Source organism: Leuresthes tenuis, unplaced genomic scaffold (assembly GCF_036924035.1).
Source record: "Leuresthes tenuis unplaced genomic scaffold, fLeuTen1.0.hap1 SCAF_2, whole genome shotgun sequence".
NCBI classification, from domain to species: domain Eukaryota; kingdom Metazoa; phylum Chordata; class Actinopteri; order Atheriniformes; family Atherinopsidae; genus Leuresthes; species Leuresthes tenuis.
This window is the reverse complement of record NW_027325356.1, coordinates 30,605,945-30,633,661: the sequence shown is the minus strand read 5'-3', so window position 1 is coordinate 30,633,661 and position 27,717 is coordinate 30,605,945.

Genomic DNA, 27,717 nt, shown 5'->3' with positions numbered 1-27,717 from the left:
TCAATGTTGGTTCTGTTTATACTAATATGAATATAATTGATGAATGAGGCTGGGTTTCACTGAGGTTAAGCTTTGTGATCAATGTTGGTTCTGTTTAGATTACTATGAATATAATTGATGAATGTGGCTGGGTTTCACTCTTTTGATCATACATTGTCGGGCATTCGCACCTTTTCTTACCCGTTTTTTACAAACCATGGTCGGACTGTCACACATTCTTGTAGCCAAACACATCCGCTCCCGCTATTGATTGTGTACAGTCGGGTATTTTAACCTTTTCTTACCCGTTTTTTACCAACTATGGTCGGACATTCACACCTTCTTACAGCGGAACACCTCCGCTCCCTCTTTTGATGGTGTATGTTTGGGCATTCGAACCTTTTCTTACCCGCTTTTTACAAACTATGCTCGGACATTCAAACCTTCTTGTAGCCGAACACATCCACTCCTTCTTTTGATGATGTATGTTTGGGCATTCAAACCTACTTTTTGCCCTCTTTTCATTAATTTTGGGTGGACATTCACACCTTGTCACAGCCAAACACCTCCGCTCCCTGTTTTGATCACGTATGGTTGGACGTTCGCACCTTTTCTCACCCGCTTTTTGCAAACTATGGTCGGCTGTTCACAGCTTCCTCTCCACCATACTTGTATGGTGGGATGTTCACACCCAGTTGCATCCGAAGACCTCCACCCCCACTTTTGTTGATATTTAGTTGGTCATTCGCAGCTTACCCGCTTTTGGCAAACTATGGCCTTCTTGCAGCCAAGCACCTCTGATCTCGCTTTTGATAATGTAAGGTTGGGCATTCAGACCTTGCTTCACCTGCTTTTCACCAAATATAGTCGGACATTCACACCTTCTTTTAGCCGAACACTTCCGCTCCACCTTTTAGTGTTCTATCACACCTTTTTTTCACCGAATTTTATAGATTATGGTTGGAAATTCTCAACCACTCTTCATCCGAAGACCTCTCCTCCCGCTTTTGTTAATATATTTGAACTTTAGTCGGACATTCACACCTTCTTGCAGCTGAACCACCTCCGCTCCCTGTTTTGATCATGTATGGTCTGGCAATACTACCTTTTCTTACCCGTTTGTGAGTAATTATGGCTGGACATTCACACCTACTTGCAGCCGAACACCACCTCTCTCGCTTTTGATGATGTATGGACCGGCATTCTTACCTTTTCTAACACATTTTTCAGAAATTACGGTCGGAGATTCACACTTACTCACAGCCGAACAACTCCGCTCCCGCATTTGATGGTGTGCAGTCGGACATTCTCACCCTTTCTCATCAGCTTTTTGCTAATTATGATCTGACATTCACACCTACTTGCAGTCGAAAAGCTATGCTCCCGCTTTTGATTATGTTTGGTTGGATGTTCAAACCTTTTCTTAACTGCTTTTTACAAACTTTGGTTGGACGTTCACACCTTCTTGTAGCCGAACACATCCACTCCCGCTTTTGATCATGTGCGGTTTGATTTTCGAAAATTTTCTTTCATGTTTTCTAGCAATTATTGATGGACATTTAGACCTTCTTGCAGCTGAACACCTCCGCTCCTGCTTTTGATCATACCTTGTCAGGCATTCGCACCATGTCTTACCCGCTTTTTACAAACTTTAGTCGAACATTTACACCTTTTTGTAGCCGAACACCACCTCTCTCGCTTTTGATGATGTATGGTTCGGCATTCTTTCCTTTTCTAACACATTTTTCAGCAATTATGGTCGGACATTCACACCTACTCAGAGCCGAACACCTCCGCTCCCGCATTTGATGGTGTATAGTCGGGCATTCTCACCCTTTCTCATCAGCTTTTTGCAAATTATGATCTGACATTCACACCTGCTTTTGATAATGTATGGTTGGGCATTCGTACCTTTTTTTACCCATTTTTCAGGAATTATGGGTGGACATTCACACCTTCTTGCAGCTGAACACCTCCTCTCCTTCTTATGATCATGTGCGGATGATATTCCAAAATTTTCTTTCATGTTTTAAAGCAATTATTGATGGACATTCAGACCTTCTTGCAGCTGAACCACTCTGCTCCCGCTTTTGATGGTGTATAGTCGGGCTTTCGAGCCTTTCCTTCCCGGTTTTTACAAATTATGGTTGGACATTCAGACCTTCTTGCAGCCGAACACCTCCGCTCCCTCTTTTGATCATACATTGTCGGGCATTAGCACCTTTTCTTACCCGCTTTTTACAAACGATAGTCGGACTTTCACATCTTTTAGTAGCCAAACAACTCCGCTCCCGCTATTGATTGTGTACAGTCGGGTATTTTAACCTTTTCTTACCCGCTTTTTACCAACTATGGTTGGACATTCACACCTTCTTACAGCGGAACACCTCCGTTCCCTCTTTTGATGGTGTATGTTCGGGCAGTCAAACCTTTTCTTACCTGCTTTTTACAAACTATGGTCGGACATTCAAACCTTCTTGGAGCCGAACAAATCCACTCCTGCTTTTGATTATGTATAGTTGGGCATTCGCACCTTTTCTTACCCATTTTTCAGTAATTATGGGTGTACATTCACACCTTCTTGCAGCCGAACACCTCCGCTCCCTCTTTTGATCATACATTTTCGGGCATTCGCACCTTTTCTTACCCGCTTTTTACAAACCATGGTCGGACTTTCACACCTTTTAGTAGCCGAACAACTCTGCACCCGCTACTGATTGTGTACAGTCGGGTATTTTAACCTTTTCTTACCCGTTTTTTACCAACTATGGTCGGACATTCACACCTTCTTACAGCGGAACACCTCCGCTCCCTCCTTTGATGATGTATGTTCGGGCATTCGAACCTTTTCTTACCCGCTTTTTACAAACTATGGTCAGACGTTCAAACCTTCTTGTAGCCGAACATATCCACTCCTGCTTTTGATGATGTATGGTTGGGCATTCGAACCTACTTGTTGCCCGCTTTTCATTAATTATGGGTGGACATTCACACCTTGTCTCAGCCAAACACCTCCGCTCCCTGTTTTGATCATGTATGGTTTGACATTCGCACCTTTGCTTACCCTCTTTTTATACTGATTGCTCAAGATTAAGTTGTTCTTTCTCAAACTACAAATTTTTTTTTATTGTTGAAACTTGATTTGAAGTGGATAAATAAGGAAGACAAACAGTTTTAAGTCAGGCTGATAGCAATTAATTTTATAGCAAAATCTGTATTTCGTCATTTGTCGAGAGATGCTTATTGCTGAAGAAGTTCTTTCTCATTCTACAAAGTACAACGTTGTTTATCATTGAAACTTGATTAGACATGAATAAATATGAAGGACAAAGCAGTCTTAACTTAGTTTGAGTTAAGGAATTCGTTTTATAGGAGAATCCGAATTCGTGCATAACTCGTAAAATAGAGCTTATTTTCGGATTCCTGAAGAATGAGTCTGGTTCTTTCTCATAATACAAAGTTTGTTGTTTATTGTTGAAACTTCATCAGACCGTTAGATAAAGTCGGACTCACCTCGACGCACGGCTTGGGATCTGGAACCAGTACTCTTGAGAGGGGTTGGACTCTCTTCCACTCTGGAGTTGCCCGTGGTGAGAGGCGCAGAGCAGGTGTGGGCATACTTATTGCCCCCCGGCTGTGTGCCAGTACATTGGGGTTTACCCCAGTGAACGAGAGGGTAGCCTCCCTCCGCCTTTGGGTGGGGGGACGAGTCCTGACTGTTGTTTGTGCCTATGCGCCAAACAGCAGTTCAGAGTACCTACCCTTTTTGGAGTCTCTGGGGGAGGCACTGGAGAATGCTCCTACCGGAGACTCCCTCATTCTGCTGGGGGACTTCAATGCTCACGTGGGCAATGACAGTGAGACCTGGAGGGGTGTGATTGGGAGGATCGGGGGGCCCCCCGATCTGAATCAGAGTGGTGTTATGTTGTTGGACTTCTGTGCCAGTCATAGACTGTCCATAACGAACACCATGTTCAGGCATAAGGGTGTCCATATGTGCACTTGGCACCAGGACACCCTTGGCCGCAGTTCGATGATCGACTTTGTGGTTGTATCATCGGACTTGCGGCCGTATGTCCTGGACACTCGGGTGAAGAGAGGGGCGGAGCTGTCAACTGATCACCTGGTGGGGGAGGATGCCGATCAGACCTGGCAGGCCCAAACGTATTGTGAGGGTCTGCTGGGAGCGTTTGTCAGAATCCCCCGTCAGAAGGAGCTTTAACTCCCACCTCCGGCAGAGCTTCAACCATATTTGAGGTGGGGGACATTGAGTCCGAATGGGCCATGTTTCGTGACTCCATTGCCGAGGCAGCTGGTCGGAGTTGTGGCCGTAAGGTGGTCGGTGCCTGTCGTGGCGGCAACCCTCGAACCTGCTGGTGGACACCAGTGGTGAGGGAAGCCGTCAAGCTGAAGAAGGAGTCCTATCGGGCCTTTTTGGCCAGTGGGACCCTGGAAGAAGCTGATAGGTACCGACGGGCCAGACGGGCCACGGCTTCGGCGGTTGCTGAGGCAAAAACTCGGGCCTGGGAGGAGTTCGGTGAGACCATGGAGAACGATTTCCGGACGGCCTCGAAAAGATTCTGGTCCACCATCCGGCGTCTCGGGGGGGGGGGGGGGGGGGGGGGGGGCGGCTCACAGTCAACACTGTTTACAGTGGGGACGGGGCTTTGCTGACCTCAACTAGGGATGTTGTGAGTCGGTGGGGGGAGTACTTCGAGGAACTCCTCAATCCTACCAACACGTGCTCGGAAGAGGCAGAGTCGGAGAGCTCGGAGACGGGGCCTCCCATTTCTGGGGCTGAGGTTGCCGAGGTGGTTAAAAAGTTCCTCGGTGGCAAGGCCCCGGGGGTGGATGAGGTCCGTCCTGAGTTTCTCAAGGCTCTGGATGTTGTAGGGCTGTCTTGGCTGACACGCCTCTGCAGTATTGCGTGGACATCGGGGACAGTGCCTCTGGACTGGCAGATTGGGGTGGTGGTCCCCCTCTTTAAAAAGGGGGACCGGAGGGTGTGTTCCAACTATACGACCCGTCGTTGTGAAGAGGGAGCTGAGCCAGAAGGCGAAGCTCTCTACTTACTGGTCAATCTACGTTCCCATCCTCACCTATGGTCACGAGTTGTGGGTAGTGACCGAAAGAACAAGATCGCGAATACAAGCGGCCGAAATGGGTTTCCTCCGCAGGGTGTCTGGGCTCTCCCTTAGAGATAGGGTGAGAAGCTCAGTCATCCGGGAGGGGCTCGGAGTAGAACCGCTGCTCCTCCGCATTGAGAGGAGTCAGATGAGGTGGCTCGGGCATCTGGTTAGGATGCCCCCTGGGCGCCTCCCTGGGGAGGTGTTCTGGGCACGTCCCACTGGGAGGAGACCCCGGGGGAGACCCAGGACACGTTGGAGAGACTATGTCTCTCGGCTGGCCTGGGAACGCCTCAGGGTCCCCCCGGAAGAGCTGGAGGAAGTGGCCGGGGACAGAGACGTCTGGGTTTCTCTGCTCAAGCTCCTGCCCCCGCGACCCGACCCCCGGATAAGCGGCAGATGATGGATGGATGGATGGATATATCCTCCACCAACCAGACTTACAACCCCCGACTAGGGTAGCAGAATTTCTAAGCATCTGTACCCCAAAACTACTATCAAAAATATATAAATTATTGTCTAAGATAGATGACACAATGTCTCTTCCATCCTCAAAATGGGAGGCAGATTTATCCATCAGTTCTGGTCATAGCTTCTAACCACAAATATGTTTGAACACCTTCATAAAGACTCAAAATCCTAATTTACAGCTCATACAATACAAAATCCTTCATAGAACACACTATACAGGACAAAGGATGTTCAGGATGGGTCTAACACACTCAAACATCTGCTCACATTGCACATATAACACACCTGATGATTATGCACACGCTTTGTGGTTTTCTGCGCCTGTCCAGAAGTTCTGGCTTGAAGTCTGTGAGGACCTATCAACATGGCTAAAGTGTAGCATCCCTGCATGCCCCACACTGTGCATACTGGGTGACTTAGACAACATCAACATGGAAATTAACTCAGCACACATGGTTGTCACAGTGTTATGTATCGCAAAGAAAACTATTCTCATGAACTGGAAAGCGAAGAACAATCTGTGTATTAACCAGTTTAGAAATTTTCTTTTAGATTATATTAGCATGGAAACAATGTCTGCCTCCTCAAAACATCAATTGGCTGGATTTCATTCTCTCTGGTCCCCTCTGATTAATTTTATCACATAGTGGTGGTGGTGGGTTGCTGGGTGATGGTGGGTCTCAGGCCCGGGCTGCTGCGACTGGTGTGACCGGGTGGTTTGTTTGTTTGTTTTTTTATGTTGTTTGTTTGTTTTTTGTAGAGGTCCTCCTGGGTGGGGTTGGGTTGAGTGGGGTGGGGCGGGATGGGTACCTTCTGGGGGTACAGTAGCTCCCGGAATATGGTCGCTGCAGGCCCCGAGCCTGGTGGATATCAGGCCCTCCTGCCCATTGTTGGCTCCCAGGTAGCGGGGATGCCTATTGCAGCCAGTCCCTGGCTGCCCTCTCTGGGGGAGAGTAGCTCCCCCGGTATATATCCCCATACCCCTCTCCCTTCTGGCTCCTGTACACAGCACACACTCACACATGAAGGGTTTTGGGGGCGTGTGTGTTCGGTGGGGCCACGTAGGTGGTCCCCTTTGGTTGCACTCTGCAGTTCCCTGCCCCTGTTTTAATTTCACCTTAGACATTACTACTTATCAAACACACTCACACACACACATTAGGTCTTGGGGGGTGGTTACACTGAGTGGCATCTGGTGGGCGGGGCTCTTTGGGTATGTAGGCTGCCCAGAGTGCCGCGCTCCCAGTTCTACAAATTTGGCTGCCCCTCAATTTTAATTGCTCACTATTAGAAAATATTGAAGAGCCAGAAGGGTGAGGGGAGGGGTCTTCTTCGCACACCCCTGCTTCCTGGTGTCTGCTCGGGGCAGGAGGGGCCAGGAGGATTAATTAATTGTTCTGCTGGTTCGGGGTCTGTGGTGGCTGGGGGGTTGCTGGCCTCCTGGTGTGCCCGCTGCACTACACCCCAGCAGAGTCGAGGGAGGTAGGATGTGTGGATGTGTGGATGTATGGGACGTGAAAGTGTGTGTGGTAATCATTGGGCCTGGATCTGGGACTTGCTGTCGCCTGGCCTGCCTGTGTTTCTCCCGATGGGGCATCAGCGTTGCCTCTCCCCACTGCTCGCGACTTCACCCACTTGTGGGCACGTCTTGACTCCCAGGGCACTTGGCCAGGGGCGCTGGGGCAGGCGCTGACCCACTTTGTGGCTGTCTGGGGCGCTTGGCCCTCCTGGGTATTGGGTGGGGCCTCTGCCGGGGGGTTTGGGGGCGCTCGGGCTCCTGGGGCCCAGGTCCAGTGCACGGCCCATGTCTGGGCGGCTGGGGCCTGGCGGGGTCGGTGGGCTGTTACCCCTGGTTCCCGGAGTGCCTCTGCCCTATGCCTATGGGGGCTCTTTCCGGGGGCTTCCTCTGCAGTCTTCTGGGTGGATGCGTGGTTGCCCCTGCGGTGGGCTGCCTGGGTTCTGTGCTCTGTGGGGGCTGCTGGTGGCCTGGGTCTTGTGGCCCTCTCTGCCTGCTTCTGATTGCTTGGGGGGGGGGGGCTGTGGATTGTGGCCCTGTACGCTTATACACTCATAACTAAGCACGGTTATCATGTAGGTCCTGTGCCATGGGTGTTGCATGTTCTCACACACACACACACACATTCATTAGTCCAGTAGCATGGTCACTAAGCAGTTGATGTATTATCATGTCGTCTCAGGTCATCTATATCCACAGCTGTGTTGTATGCGATTGCCGCTTCTTGTGCTTGTTTTTGTTTGTTTGTGTGTTTGTTTTTTCTCTGCTTGTCTGCTTTCAGGTGCTCCTGGTGGCGCTAAGGCTGGATTCCCCTCATATGCCATGGATTGTTGTCTGTTTTGTTTTTTACAGGTGTAGCAGCTGGTTGTCTGGTTTTTGTTTCTATTTTTGTTCTGTTTCCTCTTCTTTCCTCTTCTTCTTTCCTTGTCCCCCGGTCCGGTTCAGTTCAGTTCATGTCATATATTGTAAACAGAAATAAATAAATGGGCATCAAGGGGAGCTTTACATTTATAAAACTTCCCTTGGCAAAACAAATCTGTTTGGCATCAAAGGTATTCAGACTACAATTCTTCTGACATAATGCTGAACAGGACAAGGGGGAAAAAAAGTAAAGAAGACAGTTCTGCCGAAAGCCAGGGATAGACCTGTTCTAAGTTCTATACTTTTTAAAAGGGGCGTGTTTATCAACTGTGGAATTAGAAGATTTACAAAAATGGTCAAGTGCTAGATCTTCATCTGGGATTTTAACAGTGTCATATAACTATTCAACAGATCAGTTAAAAAAAAGCCTGCTCATGGAGATGTTTCAGGATCTGGATACCAAGCGTGGACCTAATGTTTTCATTTTTGCAATTCTGATACAGGCTATTGAGCAGTGATAACTAACACCAAGTTCAGATACTGCGGATTTTCTACCTTTGATTTGTTAAGATTGAGCCAATCAGGGACAACCTTGAAGGATCACTTTGGTTTTGTAGGATCAGTAATTACCTGAGAAAGGTTGATATTGGTACACACCTTTTTTAAATGATCAGAGGCAGAGTTCAACTTGTTTAAATTAAAATTGCCACACAGAGATTGGGTTTAGGCCACATGCACACAGAATGACATCAACAAATATAAGAAATATTAAACATTTACACATAGATTTTTGAATATATGTAGAGGAATGATACTTTGAAATGTGCTCATTGCGGAGTTATGATCAGTTGAGTAATGAAGGTTGAACTATTCTGGGAAAGAGGTTCTATTCCCAGCATCATGATGGACACTCCTGATATAGAAGGTTTCGCTAACGCATTGGAATTGTTTTACTATTTTCATATGCATGTGCAATGAAGAATTGCTTGCTGCTGATAAATGCAAAGAAGAACAGCTTACACATAGATGCTCACATATAGGCTGCTGAATGCAATGAAGACCTGCTTATCAAGTAAAGTTCAATGTCAATGTGTAATATTCAATTAGGATTTGCAAAACAGTGAAGTTAAACAATGAATGGGTCCATAGTCGGTATGAGAAGACTACAGGAATATTTACCTGGGTGTACGTTCAAACAGAGATGAGAAAATTGCGATAAATAATTGTTTGTTTGTTTGTTAGTATGTATAGGAATGTTATGTGTATAAACTGTGTTGAGTTATAGTTACTCAGTAGTGTCTCAGTGAAACAACCGACGGGGGAAGCCTTGCGGTGACAACAAAAGCAGTGTTTTACTGATCAGTCAAGTTGCTCCAGTGTACTCCATACAAACTGGTTGGCTACTGAAGGGATAGAAAATGGGGAATACTTGTTTTAAAGCAAACAAGGAATTAGATGGGAAAAATACATGTTTTAACGGGACCCAGACAATATTAAATACTCAGACAGATGGGAGAAGAAGTGTAGTTTTGTAGGAAATCACAAAATTATTACATAGAATTAGTGAAATCAATTGAAGAATGCCTTTCTGAAGAGCTGTTTACCACAGATGAGCAGCTTTGCGACCAAGCACATTGTAGATCGCTTTACTGCCAAAATGATCTAATTTAATGGATTGGTTTAGACATGCATAACAGCATTTTAAGAACAAAGAGAGAAACAAAAAGGGACAACGCTTCATGGTGGAAGGTGATGTATAAATAACTGTGTATATGATGAAGGGGGTGGCAACACCCATTCCGAAATTTCGCCATTCCGACATCCCGCTATTCCGACATCCCACCATTCCGACATACCACCATTCCGACATACCACCATTCCGACATGCAAACGTCCCACCATTCCGACATCCCACCATTGCGACATCCCGCTATTCTGACGTTCAAATGTCCCACCATTTCGACAAGGCTTTCCGTATAAGGAAATGTGTGTTACTCAACAGGTGAGTCCCTTCTTTCTGTTCATGCAATTTATATGTTTAACACATGTTTATAGACAAGCGTTATTAAAAACACAAAGTCTCGGCAACTGGAGGAGGAGAAGCAGTCCGCGGTGGTTTTCAATCACACACTCCAATGCCACTTGTTTCAACTTCCGAAAATTTAATCCAGGAAAAAAAGGCTTACAAACATGGACCAAAACGGCTCCATAACACGCACAAGAATCCAAAAGAAACGAAAGTTAACTAAAAGAAAGCAAATAAACAGTATGAAGTGGTCAAAATTGGTTTTACGCATGCCTATGTGCGTCTGGCACATGCGTCTTCGGGCTCTCCCACGTTGGTTTGTGGATGAAAGCTATATGTTCAGCTGTAATGTCATGTAAAAACAATCTCTACATGACATTTACTCCCAGGTGTGACCAGTTAGGTCCTTAAGATATCAACAGGCTGTATAAAGCTACAACCGTTGCGGCTGTGTGTTTGTGCCAAATGCGCAAAGCCCATCCGCGCTTCCCAAAATTGGAGTGAGTACTCATAAATCACGTGAATAACATGAATAAACGTTTTTACTGAATTTTGTTGTGTTTTATACGTTCTATGCTGTCATTTCTCTCTTCTCCTATTGGCAAGGCAAGGCAGAGTGCTCGCAACTGTGTCCTGTGCAGTAGCCGTGATATCTGTAATTGCAATTATTACTTTTGCATATGATGACAGCGTGCAAAAGACGCCGCTCCAGCTGGCTGCTGTGACAGCTCACTGTATTTCTGCTTAATCAGTTTCAGTCGCGCCAGAGTTACATTAATATCTGTATTTTTATATTTGAAATTCAGGGGATTTTGATAATAGATTATTAAAGTTTGTTTGCGAGGCTGTGGCCTCTGCATGTGCAAAGCTTGTGCGCCAAACTTTAGGGCGTATTTGCGCCGGCATATCATTAGTGCAAAATGTTTTGGGTAAAAAATAGGCTATTAAAAGGAACTGTCGGAATGGCGGTATGTTAAAAAAAACAAAAAACATACCGCCATTCCGACCATAGGAGGAAAAAAGTGTCGGAATGGTGGGACGTTTGATAAAAAATTAAGTGTCGCCATTCCGACAATTGGAGACCCATGTCGGAATGGCGAGATGTCGGAATGGCAGCATGTAACCATGATGAAGGAGAGACCATTTGAGCAGCACAGCCATTTCGCAGCACAGGGACAGCAGTCCAAGTTACAGGATCTCCCACGTGGTAGAAGAAGAAAAAAAATCACCAAACTCAAGGACAAAAAGACAAAGACTCCGGTGAACGAAGACAGAGGACTGACAAACCAGAAATACAAAAGGATTCTCGATATCAAGATCCAGAAGAAGAGGCTAACAATGCCACGAACACTTACGATGCTGGGAATGATGCCAGCAATGAACAGAGAAGAAGATTCAGTGTCATCAATCTGCATTACGTGCCTCTAATGAGGGGGTGAATATAGAATCCTCAACGATTACAACGTCTCTGGGAACTGTGACAACAACAAGGTTTAAACCATTTGATATATATTGTAACCTATGTACAGCTGCAAGGTGTGAATGTCTGACTATAGTTTGTAAATAAGGTGCAAATGCCCAACAATGTATAATCAAAAGAGGGAGCGGAGGTTTTCGGCTACAAGAAGGTTTGAATGTCTGACCATAGTTTGTAAAAAGCGGGTAAGAAAAGGTTCAAGCGCCTGACTATACACGATCAAAAGCGGGAGCAGAGGTGTTCCGCTGTAAGACGGTGTGAATGTCCGACCATATTTGGTAAAAAGCGGGTAAGAAAAGGTTAAAATACCCGACTGTACACAATCAATAGCGGGAGAGGAGGTGTTCAGCTGCAAGAAGGTGTGAATGTCCACCCATAATTACTGAAAAATGGGTAAGAAAAGGTGCGAATGCCCAACCATACATTATCAAAAGCAGGTGTGAATGTCAGATCATAATTTGCAAAAAGCTGATGAGAAAGGGTGAGAATGCCCGACTATACACCATCAAAAGAGGGAGCGGAGGTTTTCGGCTGCAAGAAGGTCTGAATGTCCACCCAAAATTCCTGAAAAATGGGTAAAAAATGGGTGCGAATGCCAAACCATACATCATCAAAAGCAGGAGTGGATGTGTTCGGCTACAAGAAGATTTGAATGTCCATCAATAATTGCTTTAAAACATGAAAGAAAATTTTCGAATATCAAACCGCACATGATCATAAGCGGGAGAGGAGTTGTTCAGCTGCAAGAAGGTGTGAATGTCCACCCATAATTACTGAAAAATGGGTAAGAAAAGGTGAAAATGCCAACCATACATCATCAAAAGCAGGAGTGGATGTGTTCGGCTACAAGAAGGTTTGAATGTCCGACCATAGTTTGTAAAAAGCGGATAAGAAATGGTTCGAATGCCCGAACATAGACCATCAAAAGAGGGAGCGGAGGTGTTCCGCTGTAAGAAGGTGTAAATGTCCGACCATAGTTGGTAAAAAGCGGGTAAGAAAAGGTTAAAATACCCGACTGTACACAATCAATAGCGGGAGCGGAGTTGTTTGGCTACAAGAAGGTGTGAAAAACCGACCACGGATTGTAAAAAGCGGGTAAGAAAAGGTTCGAATGCCCGAATATATACCATCAAAAGTGGAAGTGGATTTGTTCGGCTGCAAGAAGGTGTGAACGTCCGACCAAAGTTTGTAAAAAGCAGTTAAGAAAAGGTTTGAATATCCAACCAAACATAATCAAAAGCGGGAAAAGAGCTGTTCGACTGCAAGTAGGTGTGAATGTCAGATCATAATTTGCAAAAAGCTGATGAGAAAGGGTGAGAATGCCCGGCTATACACCATCAAATGCGGGAGCGGAAGTGTTTGGCTGTGAGTAGGTGTGAATGTCCGACCATAATTGCTGAAAAATGTGTTAGAAGAGACTAGAATGCCGGACAATACATCATCAAATGCGGGAGCGGAGTTGTTCGGCTGTGAGTAGGTGTGAATCTCCGAGCATAGTTTGTAAAAAGGGGGTAAGAATAGGTTCGAATGCCCGAACATACACTATCAAAACAGGGAGCTTAGGTGGCTCAGCTGCAAGGTGTGAATGTCTGACTATAGTTTGTAAATAAGGTGCAAATGCCCAACAATGTATAATCAAAAGAGGGAGCGGAGGTTTTCGGCTACAAGAAGGTTTGAATGTCCGACCATAGTTTGTAAAAAGCGGGTAAGAAAAGGTTCAAGCGCCTGACTATACACGATCAAAAGCGGGAGCAGAGGTGTTCCGCTGTAAGACGGTGTGAATGTCCGACCATATTTGGTAAAAAGCGGGTAAGAAAAGGTTAAAATACCCGACTGTACACAATCAATAGCGGGAGAGGAGGTGTTCAGCTGCAAGAAGGTGTGAATGTCCACCCATAATTACTGAAAAATGGGTAAGAAAAGGTGCGAATGCCCAACCATACATTATCAAAAGCAGGTGTGAATGTCAGATCATAATTTGCAAAAAGCTGATGAGAAAGGGTGAGAATGCCCGACTATACACCATCAAATGCGGGAGCGGAGTTGTTCGGCTGTGAGTAAGTGTGAATCTCCGACCATAATTGCTGAAAAATGTGTTAGAAAAGGTAAGAATGCCGGTCCATACATCATCAAAAGCGGAAGAGGTGGTGTTCGGCTGCAAGTAGGTGTGAATGTCCAGCCATAATTACTAACAAACGGGTAAGAAAAGGTAGTATTGCCAGACCATACATGATCAAAACAGGGAGCGGAGGTGGTTCAGCTGCAAGAAGGTGTGAATGTCCGACTAAAGTTCAAATATATTAACAAAAGCGGGAGGAGAGGTCTTCGGATGAGAGTGGTTGAGAATTTCCAACCATAATCTATAAAATGCGGTGAAAAAAAAGGTGTGATAGAACACTAAAAGGTGGAGCGGAAGTGTTCGGCTGCAAGAAGGTGTGAATGTCCGACTATATTTGGTGAAAAGCAGGTGAAGCAAGGTCTGAATGCCCAACCTTACATCATCAAAAGCGAGATCAGAGGTGTTTGTCTGCATGAAGGCCATAGTTTGCCAATAGCGGGTAAGCTGCGAATGACCGACTAAATATCAACAAAAGGTCTTCGGATGCAAGTGGGTGTGAATATCCCACCATACAAGTATGGTGGAGAGGAAGCAGTGAACAGCCGACCATAGTTGGCAAAAAGCGGGTGAGAAAAGGTGCGAATGTCCAACCATACATGATCAAAACAGGGAGCGGAGGTGTTTGGCTGTGACAAGGTGTGAATGTCCACCCAAAATTAATGAAAAGCGGGCAACAAGTAGGTTTGAATGCCCAACCATACATTATCAAAAGCAGGAGTGGATGTGTTCGGCTACAAGAAGGTTTGAATGTCCGAGCATAGTTTGTAAAAAGCGGGTAAGAAAAGGTTCGAATGCCCAGACATACACCATCAAAAGAGGGAGCGGAGGTGTTCCGCTGTAAGAAGGTGTGAATGTCCGACCATAGTTGGTAAAAAACGGGTAAGAAAAGGTTAAAATACCCGACTGTACACAATCAATAGCGGAAGCGGATGTGTTTGGCTACAAGAATGTGTGACAGTCCGACCATGGTTTGTAAAAAACGGGTAAGAAAAGGTGCGAATGCCCGACAATGTATGATCAAAAGAGGGAGCGGATGTTTTCGGCTACAAGAAGGTTTGAATGTCCGACCATAGTTTGTAAAAAGCGGGTAAGAAAAGGTTCAAATGCCTGACTATACACCATCAAAAGCGGGAGCGGAGGTGTTCGGCTACAAGAAGGTGTGAAAGTTCAACCATGGTTTGTAAAAAGCTGCTAAGAAAAGGTTCGAATGCCCGAATATATACCATCAAAAGCGGAAGCGTAGGTGTTAGGCTGCAAGAAGGTGTGAACGTCCGACCAAAGTTTGCAAAAAGCAGTTAAGAAAAGGTTCGAATGCCCGAATATATACCATCAAAAGCGGGAGCAGAGCTGTTCGACTGCAAGTAGGTGTGAAAGTTCAACCATGGTTTGTAAAAAGCTGCTAAGAAAAGGTTCGAATGCCCGAATATATACCATCAAAAGCGGAAGCGTAGGTGTTAGGCTGCAAGAAGGTGTGAACGTCCGACCAAAGTTTGCAAAAAGCAGTTAAGAAAAGGTTCGAATGCCCGAATATATACCATCAAAAGCGGGAGCAGAGCTGTTCGACTGCAAGTAGGTGTGAATGTCCAGCCATAATTACTCACAAACGGGTAAGAAAAGGTAGTATTGCCAGACCATACATGATCAAAAGAGGGAGTGGAGGTCTTCGGCTGCAAGGTCTGAATGTCCAACCATAATTTCTAAAAACCGGGTAAGAAAAGGCTCGAAAGCCCGACTATACACAATCAAAAGTGGGAGCGGGAGGTTTTCAGCTGCAAATCCTTCACTCAAACCAAGTGAAAACTGCTTTGTCCTTCATATTTATCAATGTCTAGATCGACTTCAACAAAGAACAACATTGTACTTTGCAGTAAAGAAAGAGCAAATCAAAAGTTTTAGGAATCCGAGAATAAGCTTATTTTCATACGTTCTGCATGATTTGGGATTTTATGTATAAAATGAATTCCTTCACTCAAACCAAGTTAAAACTGCTTTGTCCTTCATATTTATCAATGTCTAGATTGACTTCAACAAAGAACAACACTGGATTTTGCAGTAGAAGAAAGAGCAACACTGAAGGATCAGTAATCCGAGAATAAGCTTATTTTCATACGTTCTGCATGATTTGGGATTTTATGTATAAAATGAATTCCTTCACTCATACCAAGTTAAAACTGCTTTATCCTTCATATTTATCAATGTCTAGATCGACTTCAACAAAGAACAACATTGTATTTTGCAGTAGTAGAAAGAGCAACACTGAAGGAACAGGAATCCGAGAATAAGCTTATTTTCATACGTTCTGCATGATTTGGGATTTTATGTATAAAATGAATTCCTTTACTCAAACAAAGTGGAAACTGCTTTGTCCTTCATATTTATCAATGTCTAGATTGACTTCAACAAAGAACAACATTGTATTTTGCAGTAGAAGAAATAGCAACACTGAAGGATCAGGAATCCGAAAACAAGCTTATTTTCATACGTTCTGCTTGATTTGGGATTTTGCTATAAAATTAATTCCTTCACTCAAACAAAGTGGAAACTGCTTTGTCCTTCATATTTATCAATGTCTATATCGATTTCAACAAAGAACAAGGCTGTATTTTGCAGTATAGGAAAGAGCAACACTGGAGGATCAGGAATCCGAGAATAAGCTTACTTTCATGAGTCCTGCACGATTTCGGATTTTCCTATAAAATGAATTGCTTTGCTCAAACCAAGTTAAAATTGCTTTGTCCTTCATAGTTATCCATGTCTAAAATGTATCAAGCATAAAGTTCCTCATATTACCCTGAATGAGAAAACAGCATCCCTTTGGTTGAGCAATACGTTCCTTTTGCGGAGTTATGCATGATTTCGGATTTTGCTATAAAATTCATTCCTTCACACCTTTTTTTTCACCGCATTTTATAGATTATGGTTGGAAATTTCAACCACTCTAATACGAAGACCTCTCCTCCCGCTTTTGTTAATATATTTGAACTTTAGTTGGACATTCACCCCTTTTTGCAGCTAAACCACCTCCGCTCCCTGTTTTGATCAAGTATGGTCAAGCAATACTACATTTTCTTACCCGTTTGTGAGTAATTATGGCTGGATATTCACAACTACTTGTAGCTGAACACAATCTCTCTCGCTTTTAATTATGTTTGGATATTCGAACCTTTTCTTTACTGCTTTTTGCCAACGTTGGTCGGACGTTCACACCTTCTTGCAGCCGAACACCTCCGCTTCCGCTTTTGATGGTATATATTCGGGCATTCGAACCTTTTCTTACCAGCTTTTTACAAACGATGGTTGGACTTTCACACCTTCTTGTAGCCGAACAACTCCGCTCCCACTATTGATTGTGTACAGTCGGGTAGTTTAACCTTTTCTTACCCGCTTTTTACCAATTATGGTCGGACATTCACACCGTCTTACAGCGGAACATCTCCGCTCCCGCTTTTGATGGTGTATAGTCAGGCATTTGAACCTTTTCTTACCCGCTTTTTACAAACTATGGTCGGACATTCAAACCTTCTTGTAGCCGAAAACCTCTGCTCCCTCTTTTGATTATACATTGTCGGGCATTCGCACCTTATCTTACCCGCTTTTTACAAACTATAGTCAGACATTCACACCTTGGTGCTGAACCACCTCAGCTCCCTGTTTTGATCATGTATGGTCTGGCAATACTACCTTTTCTTACCCGTTTGTGAGTAATTATGGCTGGACATTCACACCTACTTGCAGTCGAACAGCTCTGCTCCCGCTTTTGATTATGTTTGGTTGGATATTCGAACCTTTTCTTAACTGCTTTTTACAAACTTTGGTCGGACGTTCAAACCTTCTTGCAGCCGAACACCTCCGCTTCCGCTTTTGATGGTATATATTCGGGCATTCGAACCTTTTCTTACCAGCTTTTTACAAACCATGGTTGGACTTTCACACCTTCTTGTAGCCAAATAACTCCGCTCCCCCTATTGATTGTGTACAGTCGGGTATTTTAACCTTTTCTTACCCACTTTTTACCAACTATGGTCGGACATTCACACCTTCTTACAGCGGAACACCTCCGCTCCCTCTTTTGATGGTGTATGTTTGGGCATTCGAACCTTTTCTTACCCGCTTTTTACAAACTATGCTCGGACATTCAAACCTTCTTGTAGCCGAACACATCCACTCCTTCTTTTGATGATGTATGTTTGGGCATTCAAACCTACTTTTTGCCCTCTTTTCATTAATTTTGGGTGGACATTCACACCTTGTCACAGCCAAACACCTCCGCTCCCTGTTTTGATCATGTATGGTTGGACGTTCGCACCTTTTCTCACCCGCTTTTTGCAAACTATGGTCGGCTGTTCACAGCTTCCTCTCCACCATACTTGTATGGTGGGATGTTCACACCCAGTTGCATCCGAAGACCTCCACCCCCACTTTTGTTGATATTTAGTTGGTCATTCGCAGCTTACCCGCTTTTGGCAAACTATGGCCTTCTTGCAGCCAAACACCTCTGATCTCGCTTTTGATAATGTAAGGTTGGGCATTCAGACCTTGCTTCACCTGCTTTTCACCAAATATAGTCGGACATTCACACCTTCTTGCAGCCGAACACTTCTGCTCCACCTTTTAGTGTTCTATCACACCTTTTTTTCACCGAATTTTATAGATTATGGTTGGAAATTCTCAACCACTCTTCATCCGAAGACCTCTCCTCCCGCTTTTGTTAATATATTTGAACTTTAGTCGGACATTCACACCTTCTTGCAGCTGAACCACCTCCGCTCCCTGTTTTGATCATGTATGGTCTGGCAATACTACCTTTTCTTACCCGTTTGTTAGTAATTATGGCTGGACATTCACACCTACTTGCAGCCGAACACCACCTCTCTCGCTTTTGATGATGTATGGACCGGCATTCTTACCTTTTCTAACACATTTTTCAGAAATTACGGTCGGAGATTCACACCTACTCACAGCCGAACAACTCCGCTCCCGCATTTGATGGTGTGCAGTCGGACATTCTCACCCTTTCTCATCAGCTTTTTGCAAATTATGATCTGACATTCACACCTACTTGCAGTCGAAAAGCTATGCTCCCGCTTTTGATTATGTTTGGTTGGATGTTCAAACCTTTTCTTAACTGCTTTTTACAAACTTTGGTTGGACGTTCACACCTTCTTGTAGCCGAACACATCCACTCCCGCTTTTGATCATGTGCGGTTTGATTTTCGAAAATTTTCTTTCATGTTTTCTAACAATTATTGATGGACATTTAGACCTTCTTGCAGCTGAACACCTCCGCTCCTGCTTTTGATCATACCTTGTCAGACATTCGCACCATGTCTTACCCGCTTTTTACAAACTTTAGTCGAACATTTACACCTTTTTGTAGCCGAACACCACCTCTCTCGCTTTTGATGATGTATGGTTCGGCATTCTTTCCTTTTCTAACACATTTTTCAACAATTATGGTCGGACATTCACACCTACTCAGAGCCGAACACCTCCGCTCCCGCATTTGATGGTGTATAGTCGGGCATTCTCACCCTTTCTCATCAGCTTTTTGCAAATTATGATCTGACATTCACACCTGCTTTTGATAATGTATGGTTGGGCATTCGCACCTTTTTTTACCCATTTTTCAGGAATTATGGGTGGACATTCACACCTTCTTGCAGCTGAACACCTCCTCTCGTTCTTATGATCATGTGCGGATGATATTCGAAAATTTTCTTTCATATTTTAAAGCAATTATTGAATGACATTCAGACCTTCTTGCAGCTGAACCACTCTGCTCCCGCTTTTGATGGTGTATAGTCGGGCTTTCGAGCCTTTCCTTCCCGGTTTTTACAAATTATGGTTGGACATTCAGACCTTCTTGCAGCCGAACACCTCCGCTCCCTCTTTTGATCATACATTGTCGGGCATTAGCACCTTTTCTTACCCGCTTTTTACAAACCATAGTCGGACTTTCACATCTTTTAGTAGCCGAACAACTCCGCTCCCGCTATTGATTGTGTACAGTCGGGTATTTTAACCTTTTCTTACCCGCTTTTTACCAACTATGGTTGGACATTCACACCTTCTTACAGCGGAACACCTCCGTTCCCTCTTTTGATGGTGTATGTTCGGGCAGTCAAACCTTTTCTTACCTGCTTTTTACAAACTATGGTCAGACATTCAACCCTTCTTGGAGCCGAACACATCCACTCCTGCTTTTGATTATGTATAGTTGGGCATTCGCACCTTTTCTTACCCATTTTTCAGTAATTATGGGTTTACATTCACACCTTCTTGCAGTCGAACATATCCACTCCTGCTTTTGATGATGTATGGTTGGGCATTTGAACCTACTTGTTGCCCGCTTTTCATTAATTATGGGTGGACATTCACACCTTGTCTCAGCCAAACACCTCCGCTCCCTGTTTTGATCATGTATGGTTTGACATTCGCACCTTTGCTTACCCTCTTTTTATACTGATTGCTCAAGATTAAGTTGTTCTTTCTCAAACTACAAATTTTTTTTAATTGTTGAAACTTGATTTGAAGTGGATAAATAAGGAAGACAAACAGTTTTAAGTCAGGCTGATAGCAATTAATTTTATAGCAAAATCTGTATTTCGTCATTTGTCGAGAGATGCTTATTGCTGAAGAAGTTCTTTCTCATTCTACAAAGTACAACGTTGTTTATCATTGAAACTTGATTAGACATGAATAAATATGAAGGACAAAGCAGTCTTAACTTGGTTTGAGTTAAGGAATTCGTTTTATAGGAGAATCCGAATTCGTGCATAACTCGTAAAATAGAGCTTATTTTCGGATTCCTGAAGAATGAGTCTGGTTCTTTCTCATAATACAAAGTTTGTTGTTTATTGTTGAAACTTCATCAGACCGTTAGATATAGTCGGACTCACCTCGACGCACGGCTTGGGATCTGGAAGCAGTACTCTTGAGAGGGGTTGGACTCTCTTCCACTCTGGAGTTGCCCGTGGTGAGAGGCGCAGAGCAGGTGTGGGCATACTTATTGCCCCCCGGCTGTGTGCCAGTACATTGGGGTTTACCCCAGTGAACGAGAGGGTAGCCTCCCTCCGCCTTTGGGTGGGGGGACGAGTCCTGACTGTTGTTTGTGCCTATGCGCCAAACAGCAGTTCAGAGTACCTACCCTTTTTGGAGTCTCTGGGGGAGGCACTGGTGAATGCTCCTACCGGAGACTCCCTCATTCTGCTGGGGGACTTCAATGCTCACGTGGGCAATGACAGTGAGACCTGGAGGGGTGTGATTGGGAGGATCGGGGAGCACCCCGATCTGAATCAGAGTGGTGTTATGTTGTTGGACTTCTGTGCCAGTCATAGACTGTCCATAACGAACACCATGTTCAGGCATAAGGGTGTCCATATGTGCACTTGGCACCAGGACACCCTTGGCCGCAGTTCGATGATCGACTTTGTGGTTGTATCATCGGACTTGCGGCCGTATGTCCTGGACACTCGGGTGAAGAGAGGGGCGGAGCTGTCAACTGATCACCTGGTGGGGGAGGATGCCGATCAGACCTGGCAGGCCCAAACGTATTGTGAGGGTCTGCTGGGAGCGTTTGTCAGAATCCCCCGTCAGAAGGAGCTTTAACTCCCACCTCCGGCAGAGCTTCAACCATATTTGAGGTGGGGGACATTGAGTCCGAATGGGCCATGTTCCGTGACTCCATTGCCGAGGCAGCTGGTCGGAGTTGTGGCCGTAAGGTGGTCGGTGCCTGTCGTGGCGGCAACCCTCGAACCTGCTGGTGGACACCAGTGGTGAGGGAAGCCGTCAAGCTGAAGAAGGAGTCCTATCGGGCCTTTTTGGCCAGTGGGACCCTGGAAGAAGCTGATAGGTACCGACGGGCCAGACGGGCCACGGCTTCGGCGGTTGCTGAGGCAAAAACTCGGGCCTGGGAGGAGTTCGGTGAGACCATGGAGAACGATTTCCGGACGGCCTCGAAAAGATTCTGGTCCACCATCCGGCGTCTCAGGGGGGGGGGAGCGGCTCACAGTCAACACTGTTTACAGTGGGGACGGGGCTTTGCTGACCTCAACTAGGGATGTTGTGAGTCGGTGGGGGGAGTACTTCGAGGAACTCCTCAATCCTACCAACACGTGCTCGGAAGAGGCAGAGTCGGAGAGCTCGGAGACGGGGCCTCCCATTTCTGGGGCTGAGGTTGCCGAGGTGGTTAAAAAGGTCCTCGGTGGCAAGGCCCCGGGGGTGGATGAGGTCCGTCCTGAGTTTCTCAAGGCTCTGGATGTTGTAGGGCTGTCTTGGCTGACACGCCTCTGCAGTATTGCGTGGACATCGGGGACAGTGCCTCTGGACTGGCAGATTGGGGTGGTGGTCCCCCTCTTTAAAAAGGGGGACCGGAGGGTGTGTTCCAACTATAGGGGTATCACACTCCTCAGCCTCCCTGGTAAGGTCTATTCGGGGGTATTGGAGAGGAGGATCCGTCGGATAATCGAGCCTCGGATTCAGGAGATGCAGTGTGGCTTTCGTCCTGGCCGTGGAACAGTGGACCAGCTCTATACCCTCGGCAGGATCCTGGAGGGTGCATGGGAGTTCACCCAACCAGTCTACATGTGTTTTGTGGACTTGGAGAAAGCGTTCGACCGTGTCCCTCGTGGAGTCCTGTGGGGGGTGCTCCGGGAATATGGAGTGCCGGACCCCTTGATAGGGGCCGTTCGGTCTCTGTATGACCGGTGCCAGAGTTTGGTCCGCATTGCCGGCAGTAAGTCGGATACGTTTCCGGTGAGAGTTGGACTCCGTCAGGGCTGCCCTTTGTCACCGATTCTGTTCCTAACTTTTATGGACAGAATTTCTAGGCGGAGCCAGGGCGTTGAGGGTGTCCCATTTGGCGACCTCAGAATCGGGTCTCTGCTTTTTGCAGATGATGTGGTTCTGTTAGCGTCGTCAGGCCGTGACCTTCAGCTCTCACTGGAGTGATTCGCAGCCGAGTGTGAAGCGGCTGGGATGAGAATCAGCACCTCCAAATCCGAGACTATGGTTCTCAGCCGGAAAAGGGTGGAATGCTCTCTCCGGGTCGGGAATGAGATCCTTCCCCAAGAGGAGGAGTTCAAGTATCTCGGGGTCTTGTTCACGAGTGAGGGACGAATGGAGCGGGAGATTGACGGGCGGATCGGTGCGGCGCCTGCAGTGTTGCAGGCTCTGCACCGACCCGTCGTTGTGAAGAGGGAGCTGAGCCAGAAGGCGAAGCTCTCTACTTACTGGTCAATCTACGTTCCCATCCTCACCTATGGTCACGAGTTGTGGGTAGTGACCGAAAGAACAAGATCGCGAATACAAGCGGCCAAAATGGGTTTCCTCCGCAGGGTGTCTGGGCTCTCCCTTAGAGATAGGGTGAGAAGCTCAGTCATCCGGGAGGGGCTCGGAGTAGAACCGCTGCTCCTCCGCATTGAGAGGGGTCAGATGAGGTGGCTCGGGCATCTGGTTAGGATGCCCCCTGGGCGCCTCCCTGGGGAGGTGTTCCGGGCACGTCCCACTGGGAGGAGACCCCGGGGGAGACCCAGGACACGTTGGAAAGACTATGTCTCTCGGCTGGCCTGGGAACGCCTCGGGGTCCCCCCGGAAGAGCTGGAGGAAGTGGCCGGGGACAGAGACGTCTGGGTTTCTCTGCTCAAGCTCCTGCCCCCGCGACCCGACCCCCGGATAAGCGGCAGATGATGGATGGATGGATGGATATATCCTCCACCAACCAGACTTACAACCCCCGACTAGGGCAGCAGAATTTCTAAGCATCTGTACCCCAAAACTACTATCAAAAATATATAAATTATTGTCTAAGATAGATGACACAATGTCTCTTCCATCCTCAAAATGGGAGGCAGATTTATCCATCAGTTCTGGTCATAGCTTCTAACCACAAATATGTTTGAACACCTTCATAAAGACTCAAAATCCTAATTTACAGCTCATACAATACAAAATCCTTCATAGAACACACTATACAGGACAAAGGATGTTCAGGATGGGTCTAACACACTCAAACATCTGCTCACATTGCACAGATAACACACCTGATGATTATGCACACGCTTTGTGGTTTTCTGCGCCTGTCCAGAAGTTCTGGCTTGAAGTCTGTGAGGACCTATCAACATGGCTAAAGTGTAGCATCCCTGCATGCCCCACACTGTGCATACTGGGTGACTTAGACAACATCAACATGGAAATTAACTCAGCACACATGGTTGTCACAGTGTTATGTATCGCAAAGAAAACTATTCTCATGAACTGGAAAGCGAAGAACAATCTGTGTATTAACCAGTTTAGAAATTTTCTTTTAGATTATATTAGCATGGAAACAATGTCTGCCTCCTCAAAACATCAATTGGCTGGATTTCATTCTCTCTGGTCCCCTCTGATTAGTTTTATCACATAGTGGTGGTGGTGGGTTGCTGGGTGATGGTGGGTCTCAGGCCCGGGCTGCTGCGACTGGTGTGACCGGGTGGTTTGTTTGTTTGTTTTTTTATATTGTTTGTTTGTTTTTTGTAGAGGTCCTCCTGGGTGGGGTTGGGTTGAGTGGGGTGGGGCGGGATGGGTACCTTCTGGGGGTACAGTAGCTCCCGGAATATGGTCGCTGCAGGCCCCGAGCCTGGTGGATATCAGGCCCTCCTGCCCATTGTTGGCTCCCAGGTAGCGGGGATGCCTATTGCAGCCAGTCCCTGGCTGCCCTCTCTGGGGGAGAGTAGCTCCCCCGGTATATATCCCCATACCCCTCTCCCTTCTGGCTCCTGTACACAGCACACACTCACACATGAAGGGTTTTGGGGGCGTGTGTGTTCGGTGGGGTGTAGTGGATGGGGCCACGTAGGTGGTCCCCTTTGGTTGCACTCTGCAGTTCCCTGCCCCTGTTTTAATTTCACCTTAGACATTACTACTTATCAAACACACTCACACACACATTAGGTCTTGGGGGGTGGTTACACTGAGTGGCATCTGGTGGGCGGGGCTCTTTGGGTATGTAGGCTGCCCAGAGTGCCGCGCTCCCAGTTCTACAAGTTTGTCTGCCCCTCAATTTTAATTGCTCACTATTAGAAAATATTGAAGAGCCAGAAGGGTGAGGGGAGGGGTCTTCTTCGCACACCCCTGCTTCCTGGTGTCTGCTCGGGGCAGGAGGGGCCAGGAGGATTAATTAATTGTTCTGCTGGTTCGGGGTCTGTGGTGGCTGGGGGGTTGCTGGCCTCCTTGTGTGCCCGCTGCACTACACCCCAGCAGAGTCGAGGGAGGTAGGATGTGTGGATGTGTGGATGTATGGGACGTGAAAGTGTGTGTGGTAATGATTGGGCCTGGATCTGGGACTTGCTGTCGCCTGGCCTGCCTGTGTTTCTCCCGATGGGGCATCAGCGTTGCCTCTCCCCACTGCTCGCGACTTCACCCACCTGTGGGCACGTCTTGACTCCCAGGGCACTTGGCCAGGGGCGCTGGGGCAGGCGCTGACCCACTTTGTGGCTGTCTGGGGCGCTTGGCCCTCCTGGGTATTGGGTGGGGCCTCTGCCGGGGGGTTTGGGGGCGCTCGGGCTCCTGGGGCCCAGGTCCAGTGCACGGCCCATGTCTGGGCGGCTGGGGCCTGGCGGGGTCGGTGGGCTGTTACCCCTGGTTCCCGGAGTGCCTCTGCCCTATGCTTATGGGGGCTCTTTCCGGGGGCTTCCTCTGCAGTCTTCTGGGTGGATGCGTGGTTGCCCCTGCGGTGGGCTTCCTGGGTTCTGTGCTCTGTGGGGGCTGCTGGTGGCCTGGGTCTTGTGGCCCTCTCTGCCTGCTTCTGATTGCTTGGGGGGGGGCTGTGGATTGTGGCCCTGTACGCTTATACACTCATAACTAAGCACGGTTATCATGTAGGTCCTGTGCCATGGGTGTTGCATGTTCTCACACACACACACACACATTCATTAGTCCAGTAGCATGGTCACTAAGCAGTTGATGTATTATCATGTCGTCTCAGGTCATCTATATCCACAGCTGTGTTGTATGCGATTGCCGCTTCTTGTGCTTGTTTTTGTTTGTCTCTGCTTGTCTGCTTTCAGGTGCTCCTGGTGGCGCTAAGGCTGGATTCCCCTCATAGGCCATGGATTGTTGTCTGTTTTGTTTTTTACAGGTGTAGCAGCTGGTTGTCTGGTTTTTGTTTCTATTTTTGTTCTGTTTCCTCTTCTTTCCTCTTCTTCTTTCCTTGTCCCCCGGTCCGGTTCAGTTCAGTTCATGTCATATATTGTAAACAGAAATAAATAAATGGGCATCAAGCTTTACATTTATAAAACTTCCCTTGGCAAAACAAATCTGTTTGACATAATGCTGAACAGGACAAGGGGAAAAAAAAGTAAAGAAGACAGTTCTGCCGAAAGCCAGGGATAGACCTGTTCTAAGTTCTATACTTTTTAAAAGGGGCGTGTTTAGCAACTGTGGAATTAGAAGATTTACAAAAATGGTCAAGTGCTAGATCTTCATCTGGGATTTTAACAGTGTCATATAACTATTCAACAGATCAGTTAAAAAAAAGCCTGCTCATGGAGATGTTTCAGGATCTGGATACCAAGCGTGGACCTAATGTTTTCATTTTTGCAATTCTGATACAGGCTATTGAGCAGTGATAACTAACACCAAGTTCAGATACTGCGGATTTTCTACCTTTGATTTGTTAAGATTGAGCCAATCAGGGACAACCTTGAAGGATCTCTTTGGTTTTGTAGGATCAGTAATTACCTGAGAAAGGTTGATATTGGTACACACCTTTTTTAAATGATCAGAGGCAGAGTTCAACTTGTTTAAATTAAAATTGCCACACAGAGATTGGGTTTAGGCCACATGCATACAGAATGACATCAACAAATATAAGAAATATTAAACATTTACACATAGATTTTTGAATATATGTAGAGGAATGATACTTTGAAATGTGCTCATTGCGGAGTTATGATCAGTTGAGTAATGAAGGTTGAACTATTCTGGGAAAGAGGTTCTATTCCCAGCATCATGATGGACACTCCTGATATAGAAGGTTTCGCTAACGCATTGGAATTGTTTTACTATTTTCATATGCATGTGCAATGAAGAATTGCTTGCTGCTGATAAATGCAAAGAAGAACAGCTTACACATAGATGCTCACATATAGGCTGCTGAATGCAATGAAGACCTGCTTATCAAGTAAAGTTCAATGTCAATGTGTAATATTCAATTAGGATTTGCAAAACAGTGAAGTTAAACAATGAATGGGTCCATAGTCGGTATGAGAAGACTACAGGAATATTTACCTGGGTGTACGTTCAAACAGAGATGAGAAAATTGCGATAAATAATTGTTTGTTTGTTTGTTAGTATGTATAGGAATGTTATGTGTATAAACTGTGTTGAGTTATAGTTACTCAGTAGTGTCTCAGTGAAACAACCGACGGAGGAAGCCTTGCGGTGACAACAAAAGCAGTGTTTTACTGATCAGTCAAGTGGCTCCAGTGTACTCCATACAAACTGGTTGGCTACTGAAGGGATAGAAAATGGGGAATACTTGTTTTAAAGCAAACAAGGAATTAGATGGGAAAAATACATGTTTTAACGGGACCCAGACAATATTAAATACTCAGACAGATGGGAGAAGAAGTGTAGTTTTGTAGGAAATCACAAAATTATTACATAGAATTAGTGAAATCAATTGAAGAATGCCTTTCTGAAGAGCTGTTTACCACAGATGAGCAGCTTTGCGACCAAGCACATTGTAGATCGCTTTACTGCCAAAATGATCTAATTTAATGGATTGGTTTAGACATGCATAACAGCATTTTAAGAACAAAGAGAGAAACAAAAAGGGACAACGCTTCATGGTGGAAGGTGATGTATAAATAACTGTGTATATGATGAAGGGGGTGGCAACACCCATTCCGAAATTTCGCCATTCCGACATCCCGCTATTCCGACATCCCACCATTCCGACATACCACCATTCCGACATACCACCATTCCGACATGCAAACGTCCCACCATTCCGACATCCCACCATTGCGACATCCCGCTATTCTGACGTTCAAATGTCCCACCATTCCGACAAGGCTTTCCGTATAAGGAAATGTGTGTTACTCAACAGGTGAGTCCCTTCTTTCTGTTCATGCAATTTATATGTTTAACACATGTTTATAG